The following is an 18,807-nucleotide window of genomic DNA, read 5'->3' as shown; positions in this document are numbered from 1 at the left end:
TCAAGGTAAATTTCACATCACTAGATAACAGACGTAAACACAGATGGTCATTACCTCTGATCTTGTAGAGAGGAATTCATGCACTGGGTGGATGGTTTCTAAATCCCCTCCATTCAAATGTACAGTGATGTTATGACTTTGTCTTCTACTCAGTATCATCACCACTGTCCTGTGAACTTGAGGAGAAGACAGAAAACTGAAGGCATCATGTGAAAACAATTCCTGAATCTCCCTTATTTAATAAAGTGTGGGTGTGAAAACAGGAACAAAGTAACAGGTCCCATGTGCAGTGTCATTATCTACATACTCCTAGAAGTCCCTCGCTAGTTATTTTCTTCTATGTGTTTTCAAACTTTTCTTCCTGGGCAACACTCTGTGATTATGATCCAGATACCAGATGTTTGAATCCGTGTTTCCTGTCTCCATTTTACATCTGGACAGACAGAGGGATGAGTCCATGGGCTGACACAGAGGGAGAAGGGCAGATGAGGGAAAAGGAGAGATGTAGTAAGTAAGAGCCGGAAGAGAAAAAATGGAAGTGAGGTCAAACTCGTGAAATAAGCTACTTCCAGAGTTAGAATTAGCATGCATGGGGCTCTAGTTCCATAGCTCCAGACTACCCTGGCTACTTTCTACATTTCAAAATACTAATTTACATTTCTCAAATTTAATTTACATTTGCATGACATTTAACGGGCGACTTGTACCAAATGACCATTTGACTGTGCAAGCACATAGGACTCATTCATACGTATACTGAGGCACAATTTCAAAGTTTTGAATAACACAAAGGATTTTCTGGAGGGTTGCCTACGGAGGTGAGAATAACAGACAGAGAACTAGCTTCGCCCTGGCAGGAAAGCAGCGATTCTAACCCCGTTGGTAAATGGCAAAATTGTAGCCTTCTGGGGGAGACCTGTTACAATATGCAGGTTCTCATCACCCTCATTTAGAAGCCTCTTGCTGCTGATGAATCAATAGGTACATGACAGAGAACGAGGCCCTGTGATGGGGAAAAAGGGTGATAATTTTTTCATATTTGTTTTGCAAGAGATAAAATGAAAGCCCGGAAAATGAGGGATTTGTGATCACTGAAGGCTAAAGTTGTTTGTTATCCTGAGATTAGACAGACATTTAAATATTAGCTTTCATACTCAGTATACCCAGATCCTTGAACTGGAAACCCTGGTTATATTTAGAGAGGAAGGGGTAATTTTCTCAGCATCTTTCACTGAATTGTTTGGAACAATAACAGAATGAGCCCCACTTTTGCCAGGTAGATGACTATTTATTTGGCTTTGTATGCTGGTAAAACAAACGTATGTGATTTAGAATACCAGCGGCCATCTGATCAGAACAATGTGGACCATGCACCAACCAGATTCTTTCCAGAAGGAATTTGGGGCAAATCTAATAAAATACCTATAATTCAGGGTCAACAGCCTTTTTTGGGTTCTTCCTCCTCCCTTTCATCTTTGAGAAAAGAATGATGTACAGGCTGTATGATAGGTACAAAGAGATACAAAGCGGGATGTTGTGATTGAAATGGTAAACTATATTATAATAACTTGCAATAATGCATTATGCAGATTTGAAAAACTATATGTAATTTAAACCAAACATGTATGGTCAGAAATTGTATTGCTTGATAAAAACAGACTTTTCCCTTAAGTAATGAGTCTAGAGGATGTATTTACAGGGCTATCAAAACAATCAGCAACATCATAAGGCATAACATTTGTTTGCCTTCTCAGGAAAGTAACTGTGCAGGCTTATGGATCATCTAAATTAGACTTTACTATTTTGATGTCCTTGCCATTTGTTCTTTTAAATTTCCAGCCTAAGGGGTATATTCTCCTATCAGTGTGCATGTGTAAGTCCCATTAAGGCTAATAGGAATTTGGTGCCTGAATCCAAAGAAAAATCTACCTCCAGGATGGCATTTTGCACATGTAACACACAAGAAAAATAACTTTAAAAAATCCATTTCTCTTTATCCAAAGTGCATAAAACAATTATATCAATTATAAGTACAACATAAAGTACTTGCTTGTGGAATTTTAGATCCATTTAATAAATTTGCAATTTTATGCAATTCTCTCACTCAAAATTGCTTTCCTCAGATATGCTTTACGTTGTCTCAGGCTTTGAAGAACCTCGTGACGGATAGAAACCAAGGGATATAGGAGAGGTGGGAGTACATTTCTCAACACGGTCTTCATTTATTTATATTCTGCGGCACACGCACTCATGATGTTTCAAACTTATTTCCACCAGATTCAAAATAAAACCTGGAACACAAAACAGCTTGCCCATATTTTCTTGTTTAAGGCTCTATCTCCTGAGCTTTCCTTTGTATCTCAGTTTCTAACCACGTAAGAAATTTTCAGGCAAGAGTAGGTATTCAAATGAGATGTTAATTTAAAAAATGGTTACCTCCTTCTGTTTATTTTGGTAGAAAGGAAATATTGGTTCTTGGAGTTGCATTAAAACCCAGATAAAAACCAGGTTTTATCTTTATACATCTTTCGGGAAAGAAAATTCTACCTCAAGAAATTTCTTTAACAAAGAGAACATTATTTCAGACTCTAACATTTCTGTCTGCCGATTATCATTAGTCATAAGCTAAGCCCTGCACTAAATGTCTAGTGAGCACAGATAATGTTCATTTTGTCTGGAAGACAGGTTGCCGCCTGTCAAGGAGCGATGGAATAAATGACAGGTTTTGACTCTGTGCCTTGCAGGCATATTAGGCTAAGAAATCGCCAACATGATGAAAAATTATTTTGTCAAAAATTTGTAGGTCACCCATCATTGTCTAATGTATTCTGTGATTAATTGCTAGCATAGATCAGCATTATGTCTTTCCAGTGAATCGCTTAATTGTTGCCTGCTTCATGCTCTTAATGTAATGATGAGGCATCTGCTCCTTTCGCATGTGCTTTTAAATGCCAGCTTTTGCATCCAGGTTACGGGGTTGGTAATACTCAACTTAAAGAACTAGTTCAAATTAAAACTTCGGGTCCGCCATCTCTTCTTGCTTTTTATGGGAGCGTGCGCGAAAGGCTGAGTGTTAGTGTTAATGTATGTAGATTTTATTTCTGATGAGTGATTATTTGACTGCTCATTTTACGAAGATTTATGGTGTGCTTTCTATCTCCTGACTGCAGTGCTACTCTTATCTTTAATAAAGGAGATGAGGACATTAATCAGCCATTGTCAGGGCTCCTGACTAAGACATTAAATGTACTGTATGGGATAGGTAAACACGCTCCAGATCCTTCTCTACTCCACTAGATCAGGCAAAAAAACACTCATTATATTTATCATAATTTCACATCTGCTGTTTTTGAAGCAATGTACCATGAGGCCATAAACTGTATTACAACTGTGCATAAATTCAACTGATTTGTGGCTGGAGTAACTAATTCCTAAAGTACATTTTAGAAAAACAAGCAGTGAGCCCTGAAATTGCAATTCCATAAAGGCACTAAATTACTGACTGCAGAATCAAAAATTTGCTTGATGTGATTCTGCAGTGACCATTTTATAAAAAGTGACAGTACGCCTGTGATTGAGTCAATAAAATAAGGACGAGTGAGCTGTACACTCACACAAGATTAAAGAGAAAGGGAATGACAGAGGACAGACTCGTGGTGTACAAATAGGGAAAGCAGAATGTCTCCCCCAAAATGGCTTGAGGATGCAACTATTAATAGCAGCAGTATTGATTTGTCAGTAATCTTTTCATTATTTTGGAAGCGAAAGAAAAAAATTTAACGTCTCTCTTTTATTCATTTCACAGCATAATTGGGAACATACACAATATTTAATGAAATGGATTTAGGAATAATTTTTAATTGTGGCATTAGTTATTGATTTAGGCACACCAAAATATTTTCCAAAATTACAATGGAAAATTATTTATGGGTTATTTGTCTTCTTGTTTTCTAGAGTGTGTATCCAAGCAATCTCTTTGTTAGGGCTTCCAGCCATGTTTGGATAGAAAATGTGTGTGTGTGTGTGTGTGTGTGTGTGCGCGCGTGTGTGTGTGTGTGTGTTTACAGAAGGAGGAATGGAGTGTATATTTCCATGTGTGTTTTTACCTTTATGGGTGTATTCAACTTCGTTTTTTTTTTACAAACTTCCTCTGTACCTGAACTTGCTATAATGTCTTCTCCAAAAGAGAAAGGAGAATAGGGACTGATCTTTCATACAGGACAAGTAAAACCAGAAACACCACTGTTTTGGAAGGCAGAATACACTTGACATTTGTTAACATGCAAACCAAAGGCAGGCCTGACACTTGGAATCCTGAATAGAGGTGTGAGCCCACACATGAAACTTGCTAAGGGCGGCAACCATGTATATTCTACCGAATGTAGGATGTGATTATGTGATTATTTATTGACTGGAAAAAGCAATTTAAGAGAAAAATAAATGGAACTGGGCTTTCAATGCTTGGGTGTCTCAAGATATCCATCGCCTTCCACCAATTATTTCATGCATTTCTTCTGCTGCTGAGGCTAGAAGTGCCACAGAGGTGCTTTCCTTTCATTTGACTACGATACATACACATTCTTTGTTTAATATGATGTGTCTGAAAGCTCTCTCTGGTCAATTGTGGGCAATTACTTGCTACCTAGGGCAAATTGTGGAGGGCATTTATACAGGACATATTTTAGGGTAATATAATCCCAATTGCTTTTATTTGCAGAAGAATATATATGCCATATTTTGTCCCTTTCCATGACCACTCTTTGGGTCAACTTTTATAACCACAAATCTGAAGCTGGCACATGGAATACTGCTCTATTCTTTACTCATAATATCAAGTCAAAAATGGTTGTGTTCGTAAGGCATTGCATAGTTTCTATCTAATGGTATCAATCTGTGCATCACAGAGCGTTTCTTTTCCTGACATTATTACTTTACTGAAATTAAGCTTGAAACAATCTGATGTCAGATACTGTATATCTACTTTTATTGCCAGCCTTTCTGAGCCCACCATATTGCCAGGACTGCATCTCATTTTAGATGGGTTTAACCAGATATATATTCTCAAGTTTATTGAGAGTTGGATAGATTACATTTCCCATTCTCAAAGAGCAGGCTGGTCCTTTCAGTGCATTTTATAGAACAAATGTAAATTCCCATGCTGCAGTTGACAAAAATTCATGGTTCTTTTCTTAGTGTCAAAAATAAATCCAGCATAGCATTGGAGATGAGTAAGTGTGGTAGAGTGGGGCAGGCTTCAGTTCACCCTTTCTGATTTAGCAGCAGTTCCGATGTACTTGAGAAATCTGTAAAAGTTCAATTATTATGGTCTAGGCAAAGAGATTTGCTCGCACAACAGAGCTACTGTACTTGAGAATGAATTGTAAGGACTCAATGAAATGAAAAGCACTTTCTGAGCACAGCAAACCCCTTCACTTCCCATCTCCTCTCCCTGCCTTCCTTTGCCCATCTACTTGCATCTTTTGCATGAAGCTTTTCTGAAGGCTTTCACTGTAATTAAAATAAAACACAAGCATAAAAGATTGCCGAATCGCTCCATTAAAATGCAATAAAAATTAGTCTTTTATTACTTTTGGGAATTTAGATATTTAGGAGGTTCGGGATAAGCAAAGAATAGCTATCAAATAAATTTATTAGCAGCTTGACTTGATCAGTTTGTCAAGATGGCTTACATATGTATGTCTTAGAAGGAAAGGCAGATTTGTATGAAAAGGTGTTTTATAGCTAAGGGTAAACCAAACATACTGAATCATGGAAAAAAATGCTCTCTCAAATTCCATGTACTTTATCAACACAACACACAGCTCAGATTGCAGACTGTCTGCTTAAATGCCAAGAGCATGTCCTTCTAAACAAACAGCATCTCTTTCTGTGTTTACATTCATTGATTTGATTCTTTTCTGGTCAAAGTGAGGAGTTGCCCCTAACTATCCATCAAAAATTGGTGTTGCTTTTAGGGGAAAAAAAATGAAGAGAATTCTGTGGAAAGAATGTAGCCTGACTACTATAAGAGTCAGTCCAGGTATGTCTGCTCTTAACATTCTTCTTTTGTCATGTCCTTTTGCTGTTCCAAGGCTTGAGCAATTAGGGGATTGGTGCAACTGGGAGGAGTTAAGACCTACATAATTCCCAGCAGGGGGTATGTGACCAGTCTTTCTTAAGGACGAAGGTCTGGTTCCTTATAGTCCCATTTACTCTCATGTTTTTCCTAATTAGCAGATCATAAATAAGGTGGTATCTTGTGGAACCACCAGGTGTCAGTGAGGTAAGGACAGCCTTTGGCTACCAGGGGAAGACACATCTGGATACACACACACACACACGCACGCACGCGCAAAACACATAAAACAATTATACAGATATGGTGTATTGTTATTACTTTATAATCATCCACCTATCATATTCACAGTGTGATTGTAAAATAAATTAAAAATATAAAAGGAAAAATTATCTCAAGTTCATAAATTTGAATGAGAGGTAACCTTCTCAGTAGTGCAAAATAAAATTACAGATCCTAGTCACAAGACATTGTTGTGTCTTGTGAAAATTAATCATCGGTGAACATATATTTGCCCTAATTGAGGACCGTATCTTACATTCTCAAGGAAATTCAGATGATAAATATTTTTGGAGTATTCACTGTATACCAGGAACAATCCAAAGCACCATGAACTTGTCAAATCCCACCCGTGATCACACTACCCAAGGTGAAAATAATTAAAATCCAGGGTGAAATTGTTCTCTTTTAAAGCTATATATAAAAGAAGCTGTTATGACAGCACAGTCAATGGAACTTTAAATTATACTAGTGTGGAAAGAAGCTATGAAATTAGTGGCAATACTTAAACATGCCATGGTTACATCCATTTGTTTATTCATTTACTCATTGAACAAATCTGTGTGAAACACTGATTAATTATGTCCATCACTGGATTAGGCTCTGAAGCAGCAACAGTGACCCAGACTAAACCCATGCCCCTCCATTGCTCACAGGGAGGCTGGAATAAATATGCGCCCAACCGATCATTTATGAGGGCAACTAAGCTGGGCCTGATTAGTCAGAGAAGGCTTCCTAGAGGAAATGACTCACGTCACGAACAAAGAGCAGTTGGCCAAGTGAAGAATGGGGCCCAGAGACAGAGAGAGAGGTCCCTGAAAGAGGGTTTCCAGTTGAGGTAACAGGGTGTATGAAATCCAGGATGTGAGGGAGAGCATGGTCTACCGTAGGAAGTAGGAGTTCAGTCTCCCAGAAATGCAGGTTGAAGTTGGGAGGAGAGAGCAAACAGGTCATTCAGGGTCTCAAGAGCCAAGAATCTGGATATATTCCATAGGGCAATCAGAAACTATCAAAGGACTTTATTTTATTTTTTATTTTTTTATTAATGTTTATTTATTTTTGAGACAGAGACAGAGTGTGAGCAGGGGAGGGGAAGAGAGAGAGAGGGAGACACAGAATCTGAAACAGGCTCCACGCTCTGAGCTGTCGGCACAGAGCCCGGTACAGGGCTTGAACCCATGAACTGTGAGATCATGACCTGAGCTGAAGTCGGACGCTCAACTGACCGGGCCACCCAGGCGTCCCTCAAAGGACTTTAAATAAGCAAGGAGATATAGTAAGATATTTATTTTAGAAAAACTACTTTATGGGATGTCTGGGTGGCTTGGTCAGTTAAGCATTTGACTTCTGCTCAGGTCATGATCTCACGGTTGGTGAGTTAGAACCCCGCGTAGGGCTCTGCGCTGACAGCTCAGAGCCTGGAGCCTGCTTCAGATTCTGTGTCTCCCTCTCTCTCTGCCCCTCCCCTGCTCACACTCTGTCTCTCTCTTTCTCAACAATAAATACACATTTTAAAAAATGGAATAAAAAGAAAAATTATTTTGGTTGTAGTTGAGAGGAGGAGTCCCCAAATTCTTTTATCCTACACCCCATCAGTAAAGCTTTTTGGAGAACTTATTTCTAACATATGATACGAATATTTATTTCTTTATTTATAAATAATATACAGTTCCCACTGTGCTATTACATTTATTTTTAAAACATGCAAAATGAAAGATTTAATGGAATGAACTAATTTTGAAGTGCATTTTTAAAAGTTTTAAAACAATATTTCCTTTTTGAATCTCACCAGTGCCTCTGCTTTATTTTTTTTAAATTTTTTTAATGTTTATTTATTTTTGACAGAGAGAGAGACAGAGCATGAGTAGATGAGGGGCAGAGAGAGAGAGGGAGACACAGAATCCAAAGCAGGCTCCAGGCTCTGAGCTGTCAGCACAGACCCCAATGCAGGGCTCGAACTCACAGACTGAGAGATCATGACCTGAGCCGAAGTAGGACGCTCAATTGACTGAGCCACCCAGGCGCCCCAACCAGTGCCTCTGCTTTAAAACCGTAGACGTTTGTTTTCATGCAGTGGGTTAGTTTTGATATGTCACTGGTCACCACTGTAAGATTTTTATCATATATCATTATTGCAGTAAGACCCCTGATAATCTTATTTAAAATTATAAACCCTTCCTTGGCATTCCCCGTCTCCTTTCCCTGCTTCTTTTGTCTCACGTTACCTTTGAATACTCTACATAATTTGTTTCTTTAGGTTATTATACACCTTCCCTTCTTCCCATGAGTGCAAGAATTTGTCTTTTTGTTCACCGCCATCTCCTGGACCTAGAATAGTGCTCGACCCACTGGAGGTGCTCAGGAAATATTTGTCACGTGAACAGGGTGAAGGTCATTATTAGTAATTGTGAATGTATATCTAAATCTCAAATAGTCTTCCTGATAATTTAAAAACTTTTTTACCTGAATTTTTGTTAGACCAATTTAGGCCGTCATTATTTTTGTAGCATGAACAGTGAAGCACTCAATCAGGATTAAGTGAAGGAGTTGCATGAGCTTGCACGACCAGCTCTTCTGCAGGAATCTTTCCAAATCATGCGGCCATCCTTTGAGGATCCGTTTAGTGAAAATGAGACAACATGATCTGGAAGCCCATCTAACTGGGGAGATACAAAGGATATGTACTGGGATAGGCTGGACCAGGCGAATGCACGAGGGATTGTGCATTGTTACCTCGCTCAGTCTATTCTTGTGCTGCAACTCATGTCTGAATGAGGTTGTCAGGGTCAAATTCTATATTGTTTCAATGATGATGACTTTTCTCATTTTTAGACAAAAATAAATATAAGTAGACTTTCTCATGTGTTCTCTCAGCTCAGTGCCTCACTCTAAACACTTTGAAGACATCTAGGAGAGGGAATGAATTCCGGAGGGCCTGGCTGAGTGTAGCAGAGTGGTTAGGAAGTGATCCTGGCTTCCTTCCAGACATCCAGCTTCACCTGAGGAAGTCCATGTGGACAGGCTCTGAGGTTTTCAGCATGGAAAGATTCAACTGTTTTTGGGAAATATATTTTCTGCTATGCCTATTTTTTTTTTTTGAATGTCAATTTATTTTTGAGAGAAAGAGAGACACAGCATGATCAGGGGAGGGGCAAAGAGAGAAGAAGACACAGAATCTGAAGCAGGCTCCAGGCTCTGAGGTGTCGGCACAGAGCCCGACACGGGGCTCAAACTCAGGAACTGCAAGATCATGACCTAAGCTGAAGTCCAACACTTAACTGACTGAGTCACCCAGGTGCCTCTGCTATGCCTATTTTTCAAAAAAATTGAACAAACTGAGGCCAACTCCTCCCCTCCCATATTATACCATATTGTCAATGGGTGAAACACCAAGATATGAAATGATAGTAATATGATATGATAGATATGATAGCAATCATTTTTCGGATTGCCTGTTGTTAACTGTCTCTGCTTAACTGAAAAGAGAGCCCAAATAAGTAGACTGAAGCTATAGTTAGGGCCCAGTTATGTGTATGCGGATTTACTGATAGTGACTATTTTAAAGTTAGAATGTGGGTGTTGTTTTAAGTTTATTTATTTTGAGAGAGAGAGAGATGAGGAGCAGCGAGAGAGGGAGAGAAAGAACCCCAAGCAGGCTCCACCCTGTCAGTGCAGAGCCGGATGCAGGACTCAAACTCACGAACCATGAGATCACGACCTGAGCCGAAATCAAGAGCCAGATGCTTAACCAACTGAGCCACCCAAGTGCCCCTAGAATGTGTTTTTAATAATTCCCATGCCCATATTTGTGATCTGTGAAGAATGATACCTGGTGTCCTGCTTAGCACAGCATTTCGTCGGGTCCTTTCAGGAATTTGAGTCAAGGAGAAACTGATTTTGTCGTATTAAAAGTTGTACCGAGCCTGGTGTCTTAATTCACTTCAACTGCTTAAAGTACAATTGATAGTCTAAAGTGGTTGATACTACTTTTTTAAATTGCTTGTACTACCTATTTTTTTTAAACCACAATTTATTGCTGCTATTGGGACTGATGCTATAGCATTCATTCCAAGTAAACAGTAAACAGCCTAATTTCAGCTGATGTGGACCATACTCAACAGAAAAAAACAGTGCTGGGAAGGAATATTTCTAAAATTGTGACTTAATATTAAATTTTTTAATATTTTAATAATTCAGCAGGAATTGACCAATTTGTAGCTTACCTCTTATAGGGGTTGTATATGAAAGCCAGAGTTAGCCACCCTGTATTTCTTGAAATAATGTTCTTGTGTCCTTAGAGACTGATGCCAGGTCCCTGAACAGACTTGCTGTTGGTTCCGTAATCCAACTCCACACAGAAGGATAGTTTTAATGGCTTGTTAAAGTCCCTTGTCGCCTTGAGACTCAATTACTCAACTTTAGGGACTATAATCTAATTAAATCATTTCAATAAGAAATCATGATTTTCATCTAAATTTTAATTTAATCTACTCTAATGAATTATACTGAGGTTATTATAGTATCCTTTCAACTTCACCAGTAAAGGCATCTCTGCGTTCACAAAGCAGGGCAAGATCCTTATATGCGGCTTGGTTCTTTCAAAGTTGAAGGCACTCTCTTGCCTAGTCTTCTCTCTCCAAGTGCCTTTCCATGCTATGTTTGTCCATTTTGTAAGTTAATGGTGCCCATATATGCATAAAATGGGACTAGTACACTGAACTTTGTACAAAGTGAATATGAGATGGTATCTCAAGTATGTGCCAAGGGATCTGGACAGCACAGAGCCAAAGCACCCATTTTGGCCATTTTGGCTATCAATACTGACCACCCCAGCTTCAGACGTCTGGAGTCTGAAGAAAAAAATGCCTCAGGATTCCATTTATATCATTCAGATAGGTACGATCTTGGGCAACATTTAACGTGAATTTTGTTCTAAAAACTTCCGATATAGTGTTATAAATCACAAATCCAAAAGGCAAAGGAGACAGAAACAAAGAAGCAAAAACCTGAAGCTCCTAATTTCCCAAACAAGGTATACTCCTGTAAGGTTTTGTGATTTCTAACATCTTCCTCTTGTGAGAAGAGCTACTTTTAGAACTTGCACCTAAATTTCAGAAAGAAAAAAAAATCCATTAATCAAATGCTAATTAGCATGTATCATTAGATGTTACAGAGTGAGACAGGAAGCCCACCTCCTTATAAATGGCTCATTCCGTTTTTCCTAAACTGTCAGGTAGTTGGCCATTTCTCTCTCTCTCTCTGATTCAGTTCTTTGCTGTGCAGACTGCAAAATATAATAACTTCTAAGCAGTGTGTAAAACAAAGTGCTCAATTCACTTTATTAAAATATCCAATAATAATTGATTTAAAGGCAATAAAATGTGTTCATTAGAGGGTTTATATTCAAGAAATATTGAAAGTATACCTAAAACTGTCACTTTTATTGTGAATGAACAGGATAATATAATTTGAAAAGAGTGTGATCATACTAAAGATTTGTCCTGCAGCATTATCTGATAGCTCGTAAAGTGCTGAAATTTAATATGATGCTTTCAGTCAGTTTAATTGAAATTTAATTGCCACTTTGGGCAGAAGGTTTAGATCTGATCAATAAAATATTAAAGATTTTGTGCTTTCGCTTGGAACAGCTCCTTTAGCGATGCATCAAGAGGACCCTATATTTTCGGAAATATTTGTTTGTTATAGTTCACACAGCACTCAATATCACTTTCTAATCTGAAAGTTTTAATGTGCTGTGCAGACAAATAGTGGAAATAATAAAGCAATAGTTGATCCATTTAATTACAACACGATGAAAGAAATAACGGTCACCTTCAGATTCATGAGAAAGGCATTAATGTAAAAGAGCAATAAATATTTTGAAATGTCAAACCTCAGAAAGACAGAGTCCAACTTGAGCTGGGTTGTAAATCAGACTGAGGGAAGGACCTTGAAAAAAAGATGGTTCTTTGGTATTTTAGAAATAATTACTAATACAAAAAGGGTAATGATGAAACTATAAATTACATTAAAAAGGGCCATTAGAGGAGGATTAGTTTATAAAGCTGAGAGATGGTTCTTAAAATTGTCCTGCTGGTTATTTCTACTTTTCATTTTATTCAGGAATCCCCTGCTCAATTATCTGATTATTAATAAACTAATTGATCACTACTTTGCAGTTCAAATACTAAAGTTAAGTTACCTTTCTCCTTTTGGGGACTCCCATGGGACTTTCACGTTATATTTTAGGTAGGGGGAAAGTTGGAGATATTGTAAGATATACGAACAGTGAACTGGAGACTGACTTTAAGCTAAGCAACATTTCTATTAATGTGTCTTAAAATTAAAAGTTCTTTCAGATCATTATATTCCGAAGATGACCCTGATATTTGTGTCACTATATTCTTTTCTTAATGTCCTCTTTTTACCTACAGAACACTTCAAAAGCTCCATGTTCAAGCACCTATATTTCTTTCTTTCTTTCTTTCTTTCTTTCTTTCTTTCTTTCTTTCTTTCTTTCTTTCTTTCTTTCTTCCTTTCTTTTTTTATTCTCAAGTTAGCTAACACACTGTAGTCTTGGCTTCAGGAGTAGATAACAATGATTCATCACTTACATATTACACCCAGTGCTCATCCCAACAAGAGGCACATACATTTCTTTACTCACCAGTCTTCTATGAGAGTCAAAGTTTAATATCACAGCACATTGTTTTATTAGGTTCAGTACATCTCTAAAGAAATAAGTATATTTTCTGTTTACAATAATATTGAAACAAGACTAATTATCTCCAACAACCATAAACACTCTTCTTTTTCTTCTCCAGCCATCTCTGTCCCAGATTTCCCTTGGTTAACTGCATGCTATGTCCATAGTCTTTAGTCTTACAATCTTATTTAAATAGACAACTTATTTTCTTCTGAAGAGGACATATTTTTTTTCCCCGTGACCAGTCAAAAATTGTTATTTTGTGACATCTAGATACTGGACATATTCTAGGGCCTGCGAACACAGAAATGCCTATAAAAAACATTCCTAGCTTCAAGAAACTTATGTTCTACTGGGGGGAAAAGACAATAAACACACACAAAAAATAAAATAATTTCAAATCCTGGCAAATACTATGAGGAAGATAATATAGGTTAACATGAGAGAGGTAAGTAGTGTGTGTGTGTGTGTGTGTGTGTGTGTGTGTGTGTGTGTGTACATGAGCAGCTTTAGCTCCTTCTCTGAGGAGGTGACATCTAGGTTAACGGTGAATGATGATAAGGACTCAGCCTTTTAAATATTTAATGGAACACTTTCCAGTCAAAGGAAAGATAGGCATGAGGCTGATTTCAGGGTATATAAAGAATACCAGTGTGGCACCCCTGCAGTAACCAAGGGAGAGATTAAAAGAAAATCAGAGAGGCAGTCAGGGACCTGGTCATACGGGTCATGTAGAGTCTTGCAGGCCATAGTGATAAGTTTTTATTTTTACTTAAATATAATGGAAAGGCATGGGAAGGATTTAAGACAAGGCAAGCAGGTAGTGATGGAGTATGTATATGTGTGTGTAGGGGCTGGAGTTGAGTGACATAAAATGAATTATGCTTTGAATAGCTCACTCACGGCTTTGTGGAGGCTGGATCATAGAGTTAACGGTGGTGGAGGCATAAAATCACAGGCTATCACAGCATCCAGGCAAGGTAGCTTGGACCAGTTGTAATGATGGACGTGTTGAGAGGTGGTCAAGTTTTAAGTGAATTTTAGAAGGTAGAACAAAGGACTTACCGATACTTTGAACATAAGTGTGCTGAGGGTAAAAAAGAATTCAAGATTGATGTCCAGGTATCAAGCCTGAGCAATTGTGCAAATGGCTGAGTACTGAAATAGAAAAGACCCAGGAGAGGTTTTTTTTTTTTTGTTTTGTTTTTTTGGAAAACCCAATAGTTTTGTGTGGCCTTTGTTAAGTTTGAGATGTCTATTGGAGAGCCAAGTGAGATGTCAAATAGGCAGTTGGATCAGAGTTCAAGGAGAAGTATTGACATGGGACCTAAACTAAGTTTTATTAACACATAGATGGTATTTGAACTGAATGAATCATCTGAGAGATTGTAGTTAGAGAAGAGAGAGCCAAAGATAGAACTTTGATACTCTATCATGACAGATATGGCAGAACAAGGGAAGCTGGCAAAGCAGATTGGGAAGGAGTGATCAGTGAAGGTGGAGGAAAATTAGTCATGTGTGGAATCACTAAATTCTAGATAAGGCAACATTTAACATAATTTACTCCTGATCACTGAAGACAAGATTCCTTCAATGGAGCAACAGGAAAGATTTAGTATCTTCAAGAGATATTGGGAGGTTAAAAATTGGACTTGGGGAATATAGACAGTTAAAAAATATAAATTTATTGCAATAAGGAGCAGAGAAATGGAGCAAAGTCTGGAGAAATAAACAGGCTCAAGAAAGATCTTTATTTTTTGTAAAAAGAAAGTTAATATTAAGAAGTATTTTTATGTCTGTGGTAGTGATCAGTTAGAAAAGGAAACTGAATGATGCGGTAGAGAAGAGTAACAGATATGAAGTGAAAGGAAAGGAGCTTGGCTGCATAGCACAGGTAGAACAGTTGGTCTCAGAGAAGAGTGGAGACATTGCTTACATTTGTGCAGAAGGGAAGACAGACTATGTGATTACCGATGCAGGTAGGTTATTGGAATTAGTAGTGGAAATATGCAGTGATTCTGATCACATCTATTTTGTCCATAAAACATGGAGCAAAAGCATCATCTAAGAGTGAAGGAATAGAGGAACATTAGTGGAGGATTTGAGGAGAGTGAAAGGATGAAATAGATATTTTGAAGAGGAAAAAATTGAATTTAATAGGCAAACAACTAGCATCTTGTATTTCTGAGCGCCAAGTTGAGATTTGTAGCCAATAATTTGAAAGGAATCCAGCAAAAATGCACACATGATTTTCTGTAGTAATGTTTACCTGTTTGTTTGCTAGGTTACTTATCCCCCTTTCTTACCTACTTCTTAAGTCAAGTCACCCAGGAAAAACATATGACAAAGCACAAATCAATTCAGGTTTAGCAATGGATGGCCATCTGATTCATAACTTCATGGTAGCCATTAAGACACATACCAACAAGGGGCGCCTAGATGGCTCAATCGGTTGCGTGTCTGACTTTGGCTCGGGTCATGATCTCACAGTTTGTGAGTTTGAGCCCCGTGTCGGGCTCTGTGCTGACAGCTCAGAGCCTGAAGCCTGATTCAGATTCTGTGTCTCCCTCTCTCTGCCCCTTCCCTGTTCATGCTCTGTCTCTCTCTGTCTCTCAAAAATGAATAAATGTTAAAAAAAGAATTTTTTAAAAAAAAAAGACACACACCAATAAAAGTGAGGAAGAGACATTATCCCAACTGTAAGAAGTTAATACTCTTAAGTGGTGGAAGCCACAGTCTTTCTGCTCACTTTCCAGGAGGCATGCTGGACTTCTACAATTTAAATTTGAAGCTCTTCATAAGTTTTGCCTCCAAAATTTGTAATTTTCTTGAGAGTGTAATTTGGGGCCCTCCCATATTATAGTTCTTAATTATTGATCTGTTGTTTTTTCAAGAATTACAAAAATTCAAAAGATATACTATTGTTAACCAAATATTGGAAAATATAGAAAACCAGAAATATGAAGAAACTTTTTCTGACTATACCACAGAAAAACAGTCACCACTAAAATTTGATGCCTTTACCATTTCATTGTTTTGGGTTGGGTGTGTGTGTGTATGTGTGTGTTTGTTCATGGATGTTTTGGTAATCATTTTCCTTTGTTTAAATTGTACTCTGAGTACCTTATTCATTGCTGTGTTATTGTAAATCTGTTCATCACGTGGAGAAAAGGCGCAACGGCTAAGAAGTCTCACTATGGAGTGAGACTGTCCTTTTCAATCCTGGCTTCTCAACTTGCTTAGTGTGTTTGATCTTGCACAAGTTATTCAGCCATTCGGTGGCTCAGTTTTCTCATTTGTAAAATGGGGATAATACTTTCCACCTCACTGAGTGATTAGAAAGATTAAGTAAGTTATTGCATATAAAATACGTAGACCATGCCTGTCACATGGAAAATGCACAATTGAGTTTTAACCATTATTAATTAGAAGTGTTAATGTATATTCGAAAGGATATTTTCCTGGAAGTTTATATATCTAAATTTTTATTGCAGAAGTCACATAGGTTTTTGTTAAAATATAGAAATAAAGAGGACAAATACAATTCAGAAATGAAGGAAACCAGTAATTGTGACTGGCAGTGAAAACACCCCAGGATAACTACTATTAATGGTTTCATGTATATCCCTCTGAAAGTATACCTTATACATGTACCAGGATAGTTCATGGAACCCTGGGCATGGCCCAGCTAATAGATATAATTATCCTGGGTCTACAATTAATATGCTTCATTCTGCTGGTGATGGGAAGTGAATCAGGTTACAAGTCACCGAGACAGGCTTGATTCTAGTTAGGAATTTTAACATGTTAGTGACAATTTTAGGGTCAAGTTAAATACCAGCAGCCAAGTTATTTACAGAGCCTAATTGTAGATGGTAAACATCTTCATAATGCTTTTTGTGTATTTTCTTTAAAATATTAGATACTCAACATGGTATTCGTTGCGTATAGATTGTGTGCTAGGAATCCTGGGGCTGGGGACGTAGTTCTCTGATCTTATAGCGGTAAAATAATAATGTATTTTATAATTTTGGCATTCAGCGAACATCCCTTTTGTGGCATTATGTTGTGGCCTAAGTCACATTTTGGAAATACATTAATAAATACAAACATTTGGTTAGTTTTGGAAGATTCTGGCCTGTATCTGGGCAACAACAGCCCATCGAATTGCAACAATAAACTTTCTTACTTTTTGTGAAGAGTATGGCAAATGGAATTTACATACTGGGACGTTACCTCAACTTTTCACCAGAAGAGTCTACATGGTGTAGAAAAACAAAGAGGCACCATATCATAGAAAATGATGTCATTTGGATTTTATAGATGTGGGTATAAAACCAAACTCCGCCATTTACGGTGTGGACTGGGGCACATTATTTAGTTCTTTGTGCCTTAGGTTTTTTCATGTATATGATAATGATGATAATACCTACCTTGTGAGGTTTTCCATGCTAATTAAATGAGACATTGTATGTTATGAAGCATGCACTTACATTGTGGTCCTTGCTGCTCGTTTTCAGGAAGCAGGGGATCTCTGTGAGCCCTTGACAGGATGATAAAGCAGGCCAGGAGCTTTGTTACCACCATGGCTCTGAGGACACTACCAGCTTCTTCAGTTTGCAGTGAGGGGCCTGCTGGCTTGAGGCCACCTGGCCGCAGGCTGCAGAGGGGTGGGAGAGAGGCGAGGTAGGAAATACTCTCTTCTAATGTGAACAATGGGAGGCATGGATAAGTTTTAAATGATTGCTTTTAGCATCAGCATGATTTCAGCCTGAATTTTCCTTTTGATAACTGCTGGCAAAGAATGAAAAGCTTCAAATATTTTCAACTCCTCCTTTCCATCACCAGACAATAATGTACTCTTTCTTGTCTATCACTTTATTCACTAAATTAGTCCATGTTCTCATCCATCTCTACCAGTAGAAGCTACAGACTGATATTATCACTGAAGCCCAAATGCAGCTCCTCTTTGATATAGATTTGGTCAAAGAGAAAGCTCGAGCCTTTTCTTGGGGCCTGAAAAACTTAAATCACTCAATCCTAAATTTATGAAGGGATAATGGGGACTAGCGAATTAGGGTAAGCAGGGGAAAATCCTTCTCCCCCCACTTCTGCTGATTTGATTGAGGACTAAACCTTAGTTTCCCCATCTGTAAGACAAAGATGCTTTTCCACCTTGTCATCCCTGAGGAATGTGAAGAATCTGAATGGTGAATGGTTTGATCTTAGTAGCGAGAAAAGAATAAATTGCTCACTTAATAAATTGTCAGGCCACTTGGGTACTATTTAGTAGATTACCTTTTCCAGAGCGCTAAATGATAGTAAATGGCAAATGGCAGTAACTGGAAGAGTTAATGCAGCTTTGATCTCTTGAACTAAAAGACTCTATAGTTTCCCTAGAATGAGGTGGAATTACTTCTTCCCTTTTATCTGCAGCCCAGTAAACCTTCGAAAAAGGAAGACATTATTACTTTTTCCCATCTTGCATGACCGTTAAATAAAAGGGACATCATAGCTCTACACGCAGATACGCACACACCAAAAGTGGCTATTACGATCTCAAAAAGAATTGCTTAGAAGTATCATTTATCATTCAATTAATCAAAAATACTTACCGAGTACTCACTGTGTGCAAGCGTTTGTGCGAGGAGGAGCACATGTGAAGGAGGGAGCCTCTTCCTTTTAGATGCCCAACACGAGGAGAAAATATTTTCTCCAGGTTCTTAATCTCACATTCCTTTCAAAG

At 38.0% G+C, this 18,807-nt stretch overlaps 1 long non-coding RNA gene across 1 annotated transcript in view; it reads right to left on the bottom strand.

The window, feature by feature from the left end:
- Window positions 1-1,126, bottom strand: part of LOC131516782 (uncharacterized) — a 38,531-nt gene extending 37,405 nt beyond the window's left edge. Inside the window, exon 1 of the long non-coding RNA XR_009264237.1 lies at window positions 55-1,126. This is a non-coding gene — a long non-coding RNA (uncharacterized LOC131516782). The remainder of the gene's footprint in view (window positions 1-54) is intronic.
- Between the last annotated feature and the right edge of the window lie 17,681 nt (window positions 1,127-18,807).

This window comes from Neofelis nebulosa, chromosome 7, assembly GCF_028018385.1.
Source record: "Neofelis nebulosa isolate mNeoNeb1 chromosome 7, mNeoNeb1.pri, whole genome shotgun sequence".
In the NCBI taxonomy this organism is placed as follows: Eukaryota; Metazoa; Chordata; class Mammalia; order Carnivora; family Felidae; genus Neofelis; species Neofelis nebulosa.
This window is presented reverse-complemented; position numbering and strand designations above follow the sequence as displayed.